The sequence below is a fragment of the Gavialis gangeticus genome, unplaced genomic scaffold (genome assembly GCF_001723915.1).
Source record: "Gavialis gangeticus isolate Ggan-Ray unplaced genomic scaffold, GavGan_comp1, whole genome shotgun sequence".
Lineage (NCBI taxonomy): Eukaryota > Metazoa > Chordata > Crocodylia > Gavialidae > Gavialis > Gavialis gangeticus.
This window is the reverse complement of record NW_017729009.1, coordinates 8,380,190-8,397,754: the sequence shown is the minus strand read 5'-3', so window position 1 is coordinate 8,397,754 and position 17,565 is coordinate 8,380,190. Positions and strand designations below refer to the sequence as shown.

At 43.3% G+C, this 17,565-nt stretch overlaps 1 protein-coding gene and 1 long non-coding RNA gene across 2 annotated transcripts in view; one reads left to right on the top strand and one right to left on the bottom strand.

Annotated features, from left to right (window-relative positions):
- The window catches only part of KCNB1 (potassium voltage-gated channel subfamily B member 1), a 265,276-nt gene that overhangs the window by 141,355 nt on the left and 106,356 nt on the right, over positions 1 to 17,565 (top strand). The gene's annotated exons all lie outside the window — the stretch shown is intronic.
- LOC109292457 lies at positions 1,144 to 10,695 on the bottom strand. The gene is made up of 3 exons (XR_002096127.1): positions 9,882 to 10,695; positions 2,907 to 2,989; positions 1,144 to 2,589 (listed from the first exon to the last, which is right to left on the bottom strand). It is a non-coding gene; the product is annotated as an uncharacterized LOC109292457 (long non-coding RNA).

Sequence of the window (17,565 nt, the reverse complement as noted above, 5' to 3'; positions counted from 1 at the left end):
GCTAATGGCTTGGGGTCTACTTTTTGTATCCATCTTACTTCACCGTAATAAGGATCAGGTCCTGGGTCAGTTAATTTTCAGTCCAGCAGAATGAGATGCAGTATCTGTTGCATATGGTAATGTGGCATCTCTCCCTTGACAGAGTCTCTTAGTGGCCTGTTTGCTAATGTGTCTGACAGCAGAGTGGAAGCGTGCTGGTAATGTTACAGTGATACAAACATAGGTCTGAAGACCTTTCAGGTATTCAGTGTAATAACCAGCTTCAAAATATGAGGTGGAATGGAATATTTATTGACTCTGCCTTTATTGCTTGTGAAGGAATTGCATAACTCTGGAGACCAAGGGCAGAGAGCATTTTAACTGCCTGCGCCAATCTGAGTTGGTTGGGACAGTTAACTCCATGGTTCAAATCAGTGACAAACTAGTTTGTACCACCAGGAAGAGAGGTTTTCTGAGTTGATGAGATTCTGTTTGTAAAAGGAGTTTGGGTCAACGGTTCCACTGAGAAAAGATGCTCGAGGTCTTTGTCAAGTTGCACATCTCTCGTGCCTGAATTAACCAGGAGAGAGCACAGGAAAAGCTCTTGGAGTCTCATCAGAGTCCTGTGTCTGTGCAGGCCATTGCACTATAACAGAAACTGTGCGGGGACTTGAAATGGGCTGTCGGTGCTACCCTTTATATATCTGAACAATTAATGGTGATAACCAATGTCTTAACTAGAGCTGGTTAAAAAAGTAATAATGTGACATTTTATTGACAGAATGTGCTTCTATTGAAGCTGAAAGAGTCCATGGGAACGCGTTGATTTAAATGAAATTTCTATGATGCAGTGGAGGCATCCCAACCTAGATTTAATCTAGTTAGCTTGGGTATCAGTGGCCAACTGTATAAGCTCAACCAAGAGACTAGGCACTCAGCTGAATGGCTACCCACGATGACCTCTGAGCCATCCCACTTTCACTTCCTTAGATAACCATGCTCACAAGAGTAGTGTTACCTTGGGTGTGTCTACATGTGCTTCAGTCACACCGTTGATTGAAATGCAGGTGTTGGGGAAAAAATTATTCCAATAAGCTTGAAATGAAATGTTTCAATTTCTTCATTTAAAAAAGTCATTTTTCTTTTATATTCTGGTTTATAATATGCAATTTTAAAAAGTCAAAATCAGCATGAGGTCTTTCAGTTCTATCAAAACAGAACATTTTGATTGACCGAGAATGATTTTTGCCCAGAAACACTGGCTTGCAGGAAATTTCAATATGTCAGACTTTCTCAGGGAACAGAAGTTTTGAATTTTGACTAGTGTTGGGATAAGTTGAAGCACAGACTTTATCAGGTACACCTTGCAGGAGGCAGTGGGACAGGAATCAGAGAGGCACTCTAGAAATGGAGGGGGGCTTAACTTGTGTCACACCTGCCAAAAAGGTTGGCCACCAATGGACTAGTTGTAGCCTCAGGCAGGGGATGAGTTTGTTGTAAATAAGGACCTGAGCTGTTGTCTGGAAACACTTAGCCTACTTCATTGCTCACAAGAGACCTATATATAATTACAGAGTTATTATATGGAGTGACCCTCAGTAATATTGTCTAAGCTGCTTATTCCAACAGAAATACAGATGTATACGTTAATCTTCTTATACTTGCTGAGAACCCTAAACAAGTCCCAGGACCACGATGGGGTCACTTATCTCTGGCTATAATCAGGTTACTATACAAGGGGGTATTTGTATTATACAATGCACCTCGTAGATCTGACATTGCTTAAGTTGTTTTTAATCATTGCTTTCTTGAATAAATAGAAAATGGAAAGTCCTATTAGTTGCTTGGTGTGAGTGAGTATCTCCCCTTTAGCAGGGAGTGGAACTGAGAAATCTTTCAGGTGCTGCTTGTTATGTTTTCACTCGCATGCTCGGGGTTAAACCGACTGATCACCAGATATGAGGTCAGGAAGGAATTTCCCTCCAGGTCAGTCCAGCAAGGACTTTTTTTCTCTCTCTCTTTCTCTGTAACACAGGTCACAGTTCACTTCCCATGGGCATCTGAGCATATTAACTTAACCAAGTCCATGACACTGCAGGGACACACGGCATTAATGAAAATAAAGGCACGTGTTCTTCTAGGCCCAGATTCCGTCAGGCACTTGAATCCATAAGCGGTCCTGTCACCGACTCGCTTGCTCAAAAAATGAGGCCCATAATCCTGTGCCTTGTTCAGCTGGGGTGTAAATATGCATGCTGTCTTCACTAATGTTTTATAGTAGGAAGTGTGCTGAGTAGTACTGGAAGGGCATGCTATTAAATAATGAGGTCCCTATGGCTTATAATTACGTTGGTTAAAAAATGTGAGGGGCTGTCACTGAATATTGTGTCTTTTGATGAAAGATCAGGGCCAATACATTTTTGGCTGCAAGCTGGATGGAAAAACCACCAGGCCTCAGGAGGGTTGTAGATCAAGTGCCTAAGGCCTCCCTTCTCCATGAATCAAGCTCCTTGACCAGATTACCTCTTCTTTAATTAACCATGGTTTCTTGTCGTGCTGAACTACCAGGGTTACATCTCATGAGATGTATTCTGGGTAGGAGTCCAGGCACTGGAGGAAAACAGAAACACAGTTAATTCCAAGGAGGTACAATACAGCATTTCTGAATCAAAACTTTGTCTTTCAGCCAAAAGGTTCCTTTATTTGGCTTTACTTGTTTTTTAGTGAAAAGCCAACATTTTCTGCAGAAAATAGAACATGTTTTACAAAAGAAAACAATATTAGATTTGTTTGGTCAGAAACCCTTTGTGTTTGGCATTTTTTGGCAAGTTTTTATCAGTTCAAGTGATGACAGCGGTTGTCACATTGTGGTCCTTGGAGAGTCTTTCCTGCTTGCCTGTAGAGTAAACCATTCTGAGGATGCTCACTGGGGAAGTAGGAGCTCAGAAGATGGTTAAGTTGTGAGGAGGTCTGGGATTTTCTCTTTCAAAGTCACCCACAGGGTGAAGAACTGGAGATGAACGAAGAAGAGATGACAATGTTATAATAAATTGTCATACTTTCAGGGTTATGCTCACATGCTACCTCTGACCTGGATAACAGGCTTTGCAAAGAGTTGTACTGTCAAGTATGCATGTAGCAGTGCCATTTCTGTCTGTGGCTGTCCAGTGAAAAAGATCAGTGGCCTTCATGGGACCACAGAATGGTGAGACCAGTCAGAGACTGTCACGTGGGAAGTAGATAGTGAAGTTCAGAAGGAACCTCAGAAGAATCCCTCTCTTAAAGCAGAACTCTTTAGAAGTGCAAGACATACTATGAGTTTCTGATTAGATTGTTTTAAAATGTCTCTTAAAATTGGTTTGGGCTCAGTACCTGCTGCTCACACTTAAAACATGATCAAGACTGCATAGGTGGTGCAGTCACCTACCCTGGGGGTTTTCAAAAGGAGACTGGACAGTCATCTCGCTGGCATCACCTACCCCCACTTGTCTTCCTGCCTAGAGCAGTGAGGGGGCTGAACCCGATGATCTGCAAGGTCCCTTCCAGCCCCTAACAGTCTATGCATCTATGAATAAGATCAGTCCCTAAGGTACTGTGTAAACAGCAAGGAGAATTCAGTTTGGCTGGTTGGTTTCTCCCTGTTATTCTTCTCTGTATGAGATGTTTGGTTGGTGCTCATCCTACTGCTGGTTCTGGTAAGTGGGAAATCAGCTCTCCTGAAATAATCATCAGGGATATCAAGCCCATTAGGCACATGGCTGGTGATAGTGCCTGCATGCCAGAGGCATGAGGCCAAGTATGGCTGAGAATCTCTAGTCCCCAGGAAGGCCTTATACAGGATTGCTGCAATGCTCTCATTAGGACTTGAAATGGTGTCAGACTGCAAAAATATAGAGAAATGGGGAACTCTGGGGTTCCCATGTCCACAGAGTCCCTGCTGGCCTCAGTGGGATCCCCAGGCCCAGCACTGTGTCCCTTGTGCCATGTGTGCTGAGATCAGTCGTCAGTGCATTTTCTATTAAGAGGCACCCCCATTGTAAATCCCCCATCTGCTGTGTCTGGGGGGCCCCTTTTTTTCCTGCCTCATATTATGTAAATAAGGGGTGCTCCACACACCTGGAAGACAGCACACTTGAAACGGATAAAAGGTGTGTGTGATTAGACTGTGGAGCTCATTGCCTGCAGGTGTCAAAAGAGATGAAAATGTAACAAATTTCAGAAGGTTTGAACATGAATATCCAGAGTTATAAGAGTTAATGCCAACAAAAGATTTATGGAAGGGTATAAAACCTTTGGTTCAGGGCTCATAACCCCTCTCTAATTATTAGGGGTTAGGATGAGATATTTATAGGGTGCAAATTATCCTACAGGAGTCTCTTGTGCCTTTCTCTGAAGCATCTGGCGTTAGTTGTTGAAAACCAGAGGATGGGCTAGATGGGGAGTTGCAGCCCTGGAAAAAACCAGTGGCCTGTGTTCAGCTCCTTCACAGGCATAGACTGACCTGGGCATGCAATCAAACCCTGAAGTCCTGTGAGAGGCAACCTGAAGACAGTGAGAGTTGTTGCCTTTAGGTTTGGGTGCTGTATTACATATGCATGCACAGCAGTGTTCTACCTATAGGCATGACAGCCCAGGAATACAGGCTCCAGTAGGTTATGCCACACTAGTATATGCACTCAAGCTAGTATCCTAAGCTATAGGGTGCTGCATATGTTGTCATACACACGTGCTATCTTATACTCTATAGAAGGGAGCCTACTCCTCTGAAGTTGATCTGTTGTAGATAAAATGATGATGCTGATGATGTAAAAAAAAATCCATTAAATCCTTTGCCCTTTAACCAATGACTTGAGTTACAGCCCACAGTTTTCCTGGGAGACTGATTTTCTGAGCAGTGTCAATTGTCACTTACCTAAAAGCTCATGCTGCTCTTGGTGCTTGCAGATACAGCTACTGTCATGGCAACAAGGTTATTTTTGTTTAATGGGCATCTACTTTTTCGAAAAAAAATATGGTCATAGCTGCTAAGTGAAAGTAGGGTCAAGGAAGACCAACACTTAGATTTGCTACAACTACTTACATCGAGTGATTGCAACACCGCTTACAAACATCCCTTTGAAGAAACTTAGGCTCTAAGAAGAAAAGAGACTTTCCCGTGGACAAGGTTACATGCAGAGGCAATAGCAGAGGCAGAAATAGGCCCCAGGAGTCCTAACTCCCAGTGTACATAATATTGAGGTATTGTGTTGGTGAATTAATCAAGGCAAAGCCTAACAGTAGCACACACACAAACAAACCACTAAATAGTGGTAAGCCAGTGGTAGCCTCTGAGTTATCAGTGTTCAGTATAAGAAGACATCCCATAGGGGAGACAAAGGTATGCCTCGTTTCTACCACTGCCCTAGTTCTGGGGGGGGGGCAGCTTTTAGTCCTCAACACAGTTTCTAGTAGCTTCAGGGTCTCTTTTGTCATTTTATCCCTTTTGTTGCCTTTGGTTGGTGAATGTTGATTTTCATTGGGATTAATAAAGCAAACCCTGGCAAACTAGTGCCTGTCAGAGTTTCTTTGTGCCCTATAAATGGCCTCAGAATGACCTTTGGTTTGCCAAGAACAAGTGCTGCTATAATGTCATGTCAAAGTGTAATTAAAATGTGCCAGCATCCCTTTCATTCTGAGCTGGAAGCCAGTAATATCAGTGTAAAGCCAACCCCAGAACTAATCAAACTTACATTCACCAAGCTCCCTGCATTCATCTAACCCATATTTAAATCAATTTGTAATGCTTGCTTGATCAATAACACTGTTCAATTATTTAATAGCTGTACCAGCAAGGAAACATTAATATCCCTATTATCAAAGCCAGGCTCATGAACAAGGTTCTACATCTAAAATTTCAATTTAGTTAAGTCCTTTAAAATGTCCCTGTGTTTCATCTGTCCATTTTCCATGGCAACCAGCAAGGGCCAGAGGTCAGAGAGAGATTTCATTTATCTAATATAAAATTGCATTGCCTGTCAGAAGGCTTAGAATTAGAATCTAAAGCGTTTCGCATAAAATGGGACTCAGCCGACAGGACAAAAATAACATTTTTTCATGCATGATCTACAAACTTCCTTGTACTGATTTTTTTTTTAAATCTTTTACTGGATGAATCCTCTCAGGGGATGAACCTGTTCTAGTTATATTAAATATTTAACCAAAGAGGAGAAATCCTCAATAAAAAAGACTGAGGTAAGTGACTACATGTCATTCATCCGATAATGATATATTTTCTGTATACATAAAGAGTCTCCCTGTAAAGCTCACATGCTGCACTCAACTTGGCCCCAAGCATGTTCACAGGAACCTGCTCTGAATAAGATCTATTGTTCATCAGGGCCCAGAAGTCCAAGAGCTTTGAAGGCTGATAATACTAACATAGCAGTCCGAATAATAATAACAGAGCCATCCTTAACACCATGGTGCTTTCCATCTACAAAGGAATGTACTGCACACATTATTAGCTGATAAGTCTTGCAATGCTCCAGTTACAGATAGGGATGAGGGCCCAGATTTTTAAAGGGATTTTGGTAGTTCTCCACTTAGCTCTGCGAGACCTAAATGACTTAGATGGCTATGTCCCATTTTCAAAAGTGACTCCAGCAGCCAAATGCACAAAGGCCTTAGGCACTGAGAAGTTAAGCATTACCATATCTTTGGAGTGCCTGTCCCCTGTAGCATGATCCACTGCCCTGAGTTAGGTACAATGCTCCCCACACAGTGCATGAAGGTGCCCAGAATGGGATCCACAACAAGAGTACACTGAGCAAAGAGCTGCTTCATCTGGTCAATAAGGAATGGCTGATGGGAGCAGATGTGCATGAAATCCTGTGCCTTTCCAGAGCTTGTACCCCTTGCCCAGAGCTACAGGTAGGGAACCCGGAGACCTCTCCTAGGATCCTGGTTTGAAAAATGTTCTTATAAACCATGGCCATTGGAGGAGGTGGTGTAACTCTCCAACCCTTTTATTTGACAGCTCAATGGTTAGACTAGGGGAAACTTTGGTCCAATTCTCCCCTCAGGCAGAGGAGGAAACTGAACCTATCTTCCACATTTGGGATGAGCGTGCTATACTTCCAGAGCTACTGGATAAAAGGATGCACAACCACCCCCTGGGTATCAGCTGCTGCATCTTGTGAAGAGCCTGATCCCATGGGCGTTTGGTGAGCGCCTCCCAGATCAACCCCCTCTTCAGCAGGATAGGTTTAGATATAACCTGCTCAGCCCTGTGAGGGCTTGAGTCCCCTGTGGTTCGATGTTAGGATACTTATCTGCCACACAGGAGACATGGGTTTGATTCCTGGATACTTATACAACTATAGCCATGGCGGCACCAAGTGTGTGCACTTAGTCGGGCCTTTGGATTCTGTTTCAGTGCCCTAAAGCAGGGATGCAAGTTTTGGGCAGCCTCCACTCCTTCAAACTCCTGCCCTAGGCATGTGTTGAAGATCTGGGTGACCCATGGTACATACACCATGATCCAAAACCACCTGTGTAAACTGGGACAGGTGCAAAAGCAGAAGTTAAATGCATGGGAAACTTTGATATTAAAAAAGTTTCATGACTTCATGAGTCTCCAGGATTAAGCAGCAGCTGAACACTGCGTGTTGAGGATCTAAATCTTACTGCCTTTCAGTCTGACATATGCTGCTACGGTGCATCCAAACAAGTACACACATGCGATTTGCAGCACTGCAGACCTGTCTGTGGCACCATACACGCATGTATTTGCTGCACTGTAAATTTGCAGCGCAGCAAGGGGGTTTGACAGGGAGATCCCAGTGTCAAAAAAACCCATGGTGGAAAAAAGCAGGGTGGTACACATGACGGCAGCATGCACCACCTGAAACTGGAGTCTGGCCAGCCAAAGCCACACTCCAGCTGCTGGCCAGGCTCCGTGCACCTGGATTGCCACCGCTGGAACCTGAGGAGGCCCCCCAGAACCCCCAGTAAGATTGCTGGGGCTAGCGCAGCCTCCCCTACCCCACCCAGGGCAACTTGCCATGTGCCAGAGCATGTGTGCATGGGTGCTCCCCGGGGACAAGTAGCAGTGGTACAACTATGTGCTGCTGCTATTTGTCCCTGGGTAAACACACATACACACTCATCTGGACACATCCCTAGGTGCCTAGATCACTTTTGAAAATAAGATGTAAATAAGATTAAAATTACTTGAGCATAGGTGTTAGGGGTAGGTTTTTTCTTCCTGTTTTACAGATGGGGAAACTTAAGTCGACAGATTTGACCTTCCTGAGGAAATAAATACCTGACCAGAGCTCAGAGGTTGTCTCCTCGGCCTGTTCTCAGACTGCACCAGTCTTCCTAATGCATTTAGTACAGTCTTAAACAGAATTAGTCAAGAGCTGGCTACAGCCTTTGCCAAGAACTTTTTCCAAGTTGGAAGTTGTTTGGATTTGGGATTTCAAACTCCTCTGATTCCTGCTCATAATGAAGTCATGTTTCAGCAAGCATTTTAAAATGGAAAAAATTCATCTCAGCAGGTTCTTTTTGGGGGCTGAATTTGTTTTTTGCTACTCAGCTGTGGCAGTGAGAGGAGAGAAGAAGCAATTTCCATGCCAGTGAAATTATCATAAGTTGCAATTTATGTCCACAAAGGTCCCTTATTTACTGTAGGGTTAATGCAGAAAGAACCAGTACCTTGAAAACAAATTAATTTTGATGGCAGTGTCATAGTTTGGGGAGAGTGATCCTGTAGATACCAATGTGAAGAGTAATTTGGAAATATCTTAAGTCCTATTTTCACAACTACTGAAAGTTCCAATATTGAAACAAAAGGTACGTATTTGCATCACTAAAGGATGCTCTACATTGTTTGCTGCAATTCTTACATGAAAATGAAGGATTAAAATGAATGCCTTGTATTGCATTTTGGATGGCACATGCTCCAGGAAAAATGAGTGCAAATTCAGGAATAACAACACTTACTGTCTTTTCACTTAAAACCTCACAGTACTGACTATCAGGAGTTGTGGCTGGTTAGGTATTTTGTGACCCTGGTGGGTGAAGGAGCTGTGTATTTATTTTAATTTTAACACAGATTTATTACAGGGACTCTGAGTTCATGTATAAATAATTCAAGGTGACAGAAAATGAATTGCCTGTTTTCAAAATGCATTCAGAGGGACTCAGTTTCACAATCAGCTGCCTGCATGGGCTGATGGGCAAAAACCGCATTTAAGCAGAGCTCTGAGGTAGAGCTAAGCAAATAGTAGGAAACATTTGCCCATTATTGACACCGCTACAAACTTCAACTTAACTGTGCTCCTAGCCATATGCATGGCTCACTGGGGGGGATGGGGGGGTTGTAAACATCCAAACACCTGAGGAGTATTGAAAAGTGGGAAAAGAAAACTCAAATAGCCACTACCTACACACTGTAATTTGTGTATTTGAAATTAAAATATTCAGTTCATGCCATCTTGGTTGGTTACCCATTGGAAAATGGAAACTGAGCCACATGACTCATGTAACTAACCAACACAGTACAAAAACTGTTAACCGTTTCAATGTAAAGACCTAGAATTATTCCCTGCCAAAATTCCCAAATAATTCTGGGTAATGAACAAAAAGGTATCTTATGGCTTGCTCATTGGTAATTTGCAAACAGAAGAAAAGGCAGCATTTGCCAGATAAATTATTTGTTGTAAATTATTCACTCAGCTCCACTCTGAAGTCAATGGGACTGCTTGTATAAGTGAGGATTACTCATGAAGTAGAATTGAGCCCTTAATAGTACTTGGAGAATGGGAGGTTCATTAGCTGAAAGCACTGCTGGTACATCAAAAGGAAGGGGGGAGATCAATTCATAATTAGTCATTTAAATTTTATCAAGCATGAAGTACCTGATTTCAAACAAATCCAAGTAAAAGGGAAGTGCTTCTTTCTTATTAAGTCAGTCTCTCTTGGCTTTTTAAAGATTGATGAAGTAATGTCAATAAATTATGGCTCTTGGGGCTCACGCTATAAAAAAACCACATAGAAAAACAATATAATTCAGCATCAGACAAGTGAAGAATACACAGTGGAACAAAAATTAAATGCATATTCATTAAGGAGGTGTATGATGAATCTCCAGTTCACTCTAATATTGACCAGCTGTCTCTAGTTCAACCTCTCCTTCCCCTTTACACCTGCTGATACTGTATCCAACTACCATTCTAATGCTGAAGTCAGACCAGATTTGGTCACTGATAGGTTTAATTACATTGCTAAAGGAGTCCTTGTAAAACTAAGTGACCTGAATTAATTATAGCACTGTTAAATTATGTAACACATGTGTAAAGACCTGTTTGGAATTTACCTTCATTTAAATTCTAGCATGGCATTTGACTTTCCTTGAATACATTTTTCTGCTGCCACTGAAACAATTTTGCAGGGAACAGGGAAGTGTGTGATTTATGAGTCTATTTATCCAAAGCATTGTGTTGAAAAGAAGATATGGAGAAAGCAGACAGTGTTTGGTGCAATATAGTAACAGCAGGCTTACCAGTTCCATTTCCAGTGTATTATTGTTGTTGTTGTTGTTATTAAGGAAAATATCAAATTTTACTCAGAGCTGCATAAGACTTGGCCGTCAAGAACATGTCCTGGTAAGCTCATAGTCTAGAAGGCAGATGTAGAAAAGATGTGATATGCTGGAAGGCTCAGAGGAAGGTGTGAGCCCAGATCATATTTTAGCATCTTTATTTAATGTATTAGTTAACGTCTAACACAGGGGTGTCAAACTCATCTGGCCGGGGGCCGGGGGGAAGGGTGTAAGGCAGTGTATGGGCTGGAACTGGTGCCTCGAGCCCTGCAAGCAGCTGGGGGCATGGAGCAGCATGGGGTGTGCACATGGCTGGTCTTGCAGGGCACTGGGCTGGCCCCATGCATTGCCTACAGTACAGGCCCCAGAGAGGAGCTGGCAATGCTGCAGACAGCACGCATGGGGCTGGACTGGCTGCGTGTGCTGCCAGCAGCACAGGAGCCCAGCAGGGGGTATGAGCTGCACATGGTGCCCCACCAGACTGGTCATGTGTGCTGGCTCCAGCCTGGCCTGACCCAGATCAGCCCTGGTCTGGCAGGGTGCAGCATGCAGTATGTGCCCTGTGCAGCACCTGTAGCACCAGTTCCAGCCCATGCACCAGACTGGCATGTGGCAGTGTGGGGTCAGTGTGAGACACGAACCAGATCAGATGACTCCATGGGCCAGATTCAGCCTGCAGGTCTTCAGTTGGACACCCTAATGTTTTAACAAATTGCAGAAAATTAAAAGGAGGCAGGTTATTACTGTATGTCAGCTGCCTCATGGTAACTGTTAGTGTCTCTCTCCTGACTTGGTAGTAAGAGAAAGCTAAACCATGGCAGATCAGTCTTGTTTAATTCAGGACCAAGCTACTCTCATTAAGCTTTCAATTACTGTGGTGGAAGAGTAGCCACACAGTTTCCACATATTAGCTTCTCTAGGGTGAGGCTCATTCACTATAATTAGTTGGTGTGTCAATACCCATGCCCTGATTTGAGGAACTCAGATTTCAGGATGGATTTGGGTGAGGCAAGGATATAATACCTATTGCAGGTATATATTTTGACATTCACCATACTATAGCTCAGCACTTCACAATATTTAATGTAGCACCTCTGTGAGGTAGAGAAGTGCTACTATACCTATTTTATATTGGGGAAACTAAGGCACAGATGCTTGCTTTTTATATATATATTTAGGTGCTGATCCTCTCAGCATTGCAGGGCCCAAGTGAGTGAGCCCATTGATGAAAATGACTTAGGCACTTAGAAGCTTAAAGTTTATTGAAAGTTACTGTGACTTACAATGCCATGTGGAACAACACCTAAATAATCAATTTTTTTGATTTGAGATGGGAGTACTTGTGGAGTTAAATACTTATGAAAATCTTGACCAGATTAAACCACAGTGAGTGTGACAATCTTCAGGTGTGGAAATGAAGGTCGGGTGCCCAGCTCTGATGGATTTTAGAGGTGTAAGGACCTCTGTTTCCCTTATGCTGTAGCAGGGAATCTTCAGACTACTCAGGAAGTCTGTTGCATTTACTGCATCTAAACCCAGATCTCAGGAGTCCTATTCTATAAATGAAGCTACAAGGCCACCCTACTTCTCCAAGTGGATAGTGGTCATTACATGCACAAGAAAGCAGCCTGAAAGAGATGCAAGGGCAGGAGTGAGAGGAGAAAGCAAAAGAGTGCAAACCCAGAAAGGAAAAAGCAGAGAGCACTTCAACAAGCAATATGTAGCATGGGGTAGTGTTGTAGTGTCTTGTGTACAAGAATGAGAAGCTGGGTGATTCAAAGGGAGGTGTGATATGGTCTGTATGACTAATTAGGATAGTCATTACTGGTCCAACCAGAGGGGAAAGAGATTTGCATCAAAAAGGCTCAAGAGATAGTGAAGAGGAAATGACACAGATGTTTTCAAATGTATTTAAGCCATAATATCCTCCTCAGGTGTCTGACCAAAAAACTTTGCATCATTAGTGACTTCTGGGTGGCCGTGAAAAAGTCTCCAAAGGGAAGGGATAGGATGGGATTAGAGTCCCAGACCTTGAAATATGAACAATGCCACTTCCTGTACAACAAAAGTAGATACTGCATAATAACAAAGCCCTGCAAAGCTATCAATCCCTTCTCTGCCCCTTTTAGTACAGGCTGATAATCATGTAGTGATGTGGATATCAGAGAAAGGCAACAGCTTCTTTTCTCTCGTGACCCAAGTCATGAGCTGAACTCTGTTCTGCAGTGCCTAAATCCTGTTACTCAATCCGACTTGTGTTACTGTGAGCCATTTAAGCATTTGTTTCTCACACGTTTGTAATTCATAGTCTAGTTCTCATCAGCAAAGGACTGTGTTTACCTTAGAAAGTTTTGAAGCAATTCAGCTCTCAATCCAAAGCTAATGATGTTTATAGTATCTTGCATTAAGCTCGTGGTCTTTGTCTAAGGATCTCAGAGTATTTTGCAAAGATGGCACTAGCTTTGCAAGTGGCACTAGCAGCCTTTGGGAGGGGGCAGGTGCACAGCAGCAAATAGAGCCAGGAGCAGAAAGCAGAGCAGCAGATCAGGCAAGGGAAGGGGATCAGAGTGGTACTCATGGACATTGCAGAGTTAATTTTTGGCATGCCTGCCAGAAAGGTTGCCCCCACCACTGTTCTACGTTCACAGGTGAGATCATTGACAGAGGTGAAGGCAAGGTACTGAAGCATGTTTTTCAGTATAAGCCAGAGCTTACGTCCCGATTGAAATCACTGGGAATTAAGAACACTGAATCACTTTTTTTGATTTGAGATGGGAGTACTTGTGGAGTTAAAGATCATCATACGCTCTCTTGAACTGAGACCTAAATGTCTTACAGAATCATAGGACGAATCAGCAGCTGACTCTCAACAGAATCCAGGGGTGAAATCCTGTCCCTAAGAAAGCCAATGGAGATATTCCTATGGCCTTCAAAGCAGTCAAGTTTTACCCCTGCTCTCCTAATTGTTGTTGCTCTGAATCACTAGACCATGCATCTCTCCCTCATTAAATGCCTTGAAAGTAATCTTAGCTTGTCAGAAATATGGCATCTTATTTTCAGCATTTGGTACCTTCCTAGTAATGCAGCGTTAGAGTTATGTATGTAGTTTCCTGTAAGATTGCACATTAAGCATTTAGGCACTTGGAAGGAGCCATGCGTAGTTTTAGCTGAACCATTATTTAGGACGTTTCGCTTATTTTCTCCCAGAGCCAGTGTCTTCAATAACCTCCCTCTGATTATTCACTCTGTTGCAAAATATTCATATAATGTCTGAGCAGTTCCACTGCTGGCACACTTCAGACGGAACGACAGGCTGGAGTGGGATCTGTTCCTGCTGTTTAAGACGCTCTATGCCTTGAAGAATTTCCTGGGCCACCCAGTCCCCCTCTGACCTATTTTTGGTTCTGGCAAATCGGGTGTTGACTTTATCTTTGTCACATCTTATTCCCCAGCTCCATAATTCTGTAGAATCTTTTCTCTTCCAAATGTAATTGCTCTCCATCCTTTTTTTCCTGCTGTCTAGAACCATAGCTCATCAGCCTATATGTCTCATTATCTTAGTTAAGCTAGGGCAAATCAAGGACCTGTTTTATAACCTGACATCACCCTGCACAATTTTTGTATCTCAGTTGTATGGAGCCAAAGAGTGGTACTTAATTGGCACCTTGGTTCCCAATAGTTTTAATGGCAGATTTGCCTGAGAAAGGACTGAGTTCACGATGTAGTAAGATTCAGGACTTGTCCCATGGTATCAGATAAGGCCAGTTTCTTCCACAGCAGCCCAGTTCACTCATGTTCTCTCTGGGATTCCTGTATGGACATGTTGGGTAATTATGGGACTATATTGCAAACCTCTGGATCTGCTTTCTAATCTGCTCATCACTCATTACTCAGTTATCAATTGTTTTATTGGCTTTAAACGCATACATGCTTCCAAAGCTATCTGGCAAGTTGGCCATAATGACTAGAAATGTGCAATGCCTTCAAGCTGACAGGTTCTCTCCAATGAATACCACACAGTTGTAGGTGGAATAGATGTCTGGCTCCAATATTTCCAGACAGATGTTTTGAAGAGTTTCCATTCATGAGGTTTGGGAAGCTCCAGGAGGCAGCTTACATATTGCCCCCAGAAGCAGGCCCTGGAAACAAGGAGAATGGTCCACGAAACCAATACTCAAAGCCTTAGTTCTCAAGATGATAAGCATCCTTAACCTCCCTTTGGCGCCACACCCTTGAAAGGCCATTAACCCTATACCACTTCAAATCATTGTCAATGAACTGATTAAACACTTGTCACACTTTGGAAAGCAGGGATGACAGGAATCATATAGCACAAAAATAATGTCACCCTTGTTTTTTTTTCCTGGAAACAAACATTTTAAGAGACTTGCCTGAGGCCACAATAGCAAATCAGGGAGTAGAACAAAGAGATTTCTGACTCCCAGTTCTTGATCAGTCCACACTCTCTCACATATTCAGTACAGATCTGCTGTAGGGTATAGATGTAACAGCATTGCTTATGAGTAAAAGATGAACAATAGATGTTGTAGATTTCGGTATTAGATTCTGCTGCTCACAAACAGGGAAGAATTGGTGGGCAATGTAGTAGTGGATGACAACTTGAGCAGCAGTGACCACAAGATGATTGAGTTCAAGATCCTGAGGAGAGGAAGGATGGAGAGGAGCTGAGTAAAGACCCTGGACTTCAGAAAAGTAGACTTTGTCTTGATCGGGAAACTCATTGGCAAGATCCCCTAGGAAGCCAGTTTGAGGAGGAGAGGAGTCTAGGAGAACTGGCTGTACTTTAAAGAAGCCTTACTGAGAGTGCAGGGACAAACCAGCTCGGTGTGCATGAAGACTAGCAAGTATGGCAGAAGACTGGCTTGGCTTAGCAGGAAACTCTTCAATTAGATAAATCACAACAAGGAAGCTTATAAGAAGTGGAAGCTTGGACAAACAACTAGGGAGAAGTATAAGAGTATTGCTTGGGCATTCAGGGATGAAGTCAGGAAGGCCAAAGTGCAATTGGAGTTGCATCTAGCGAGGGATGTGAAGGGTAACAAGAAGGGTTTCTACAAGTATGTCAGTAACAAGAGGAGGATCAGGGAAAGTGTGGGTCCCTTACTGAATGGGGGAGGCAACGCAGAGGATGAAAAAAGACTGAAGTGCTCAATGCCTTTTTCACCTCAGTGGTCACAGGCAAAGTCATCTCCCAGATTACTGCACCAGGCAGCACAGTCTGAGGAGAAGGTGATGAGCCAACTGTAGTGAAAGAACAGGTTAGGGACTATTTAGAGACGCTGGACATGTACAAGTCCATCGGGCCACACGTGATGCACCCAAGGGTGCTGAGGAAGTTGACTGATGTGATTGCAGAGCCACAGGCCATCATCTTTGAAAACTCATCGTGATTGAGAGAGGTCCTGGATGACTGGAAAAGGGCAAATATAGGCCCATCTTTAAGAAAGGGAAGAAGGAGGATCCAGGGAACTATAGACCAGTCAGCCTCACATTAGTCCCGGGAAAAATCATGGAGCAGGTCCTCAAGGAATCCATTTCTAAGCACTTGGAGGAGAAGAAGGTGATTAGGAACAGTCAGCATGGATTCACCAAGGGCAAGTCATGCCTGACCAACCTGATTGCCTTCTATGATGAAACGACTGGCTTTGTGGATGTGGGAAAACTAGTGGATGTGGTATACCTTGACTTTACCAAAGCTTCTCATATGGTCTCCCACAGCATTCTCACAGGCAAGCAAAGGAAGTATTGGTTGGATGAATGAACTGTAAGGTAGATAGAAAACTGGCTGGATCATCAGGCTTAGAGGGTAGTAGTCAATGGTTTGGTGTCTAGTTGGCAGCTGGTATCAAGTGGAGTGTCCCAGGAGTCAGTCCTGTGGCTCATTTTGTTCAATATCTTCATCAACAACCTGGAAGATGGCACAGAGTGCACCCTCAGCAAGTTTGCAGATGACACCAAGCTGGGGGGAGTAGTAGATATGCTGGAGGGTAGGGCTAGGATTCAGAGTGACCTAGACAAATTGGAAGATTGGACCAAAAGGAATCTCATGAGGTTCAACAAGGATAAGTGCAAAGTCCTGCACTTAGGATGGAACAATCCCATGCACCAGGACAGGCTGGGGACTGACTGGTTGTGCAGCAGCTCTGCAGAAAAGGACCTGGGGACAACAAGCTGAATGTGACCCAGCATTGTGTCCTTGTTGCCAAAAAAGGCTAATGGAATACTGGGCTGCATTGTTAGGTGTGTTGCTAGTAGATCAAAGGAAGTGATTCTTCTCATTTATTCACACTGGTGAGTCCACAACTAGAGTACTGTGTCCAGTTTGGGTGCTCCCACTACAGAAAAGATGGGGACAAATTGAAGAGAGTCCAGCAGAGGGCAACAAAAAGGGTTAGAAGGATGGGGCACATGATTTACGAGGAAAGACTGAGGGTATTAGGATTATTTAGTCTAGAGAGGAGAAGACTGAGAGGGGATTTAGTAGCAGCCTTCAACTACCTGAAGGGTGGTTCGAATGAGGATGGAGCTGGACTGTTCTCAGTGGTGGCAGATGACAAAACAAGGAGCTACGGTCTCAAGTTGCAGCAAGAGAAATTTGGGTTAGATATTAGGAAAGGCTTTCTCACTAGAAGGATGATGAAGCACTGGAACAGGTTACCCAGAGAGGCTGTAGCATCTCCATACTTGGAGGTTTTTCAGACCTGGCTAGACAGAGTCTTGGCTGGGATGATGTAGTTGAGGATGGTTCTGCTTTGAGCAGGAGCTTGGACTAGATGTGACCTGCTTAAGTCCTTAGGGTTGAAGTCCCAACCCTAAGTTTCTATGATTCTGAAATATTTTTTTTAAAAAACAAATCCTGTCTGGGTTTTTTTGTGTTGTTTTGTTTTGTTTTGTTTTTTTTGGGGGGGAGAGGTGAGGGGAGGAATCTTAGAACGGGTTCTTCCATTTTTAAACCAATCTCTGTGTGTGCGCCAAACTTC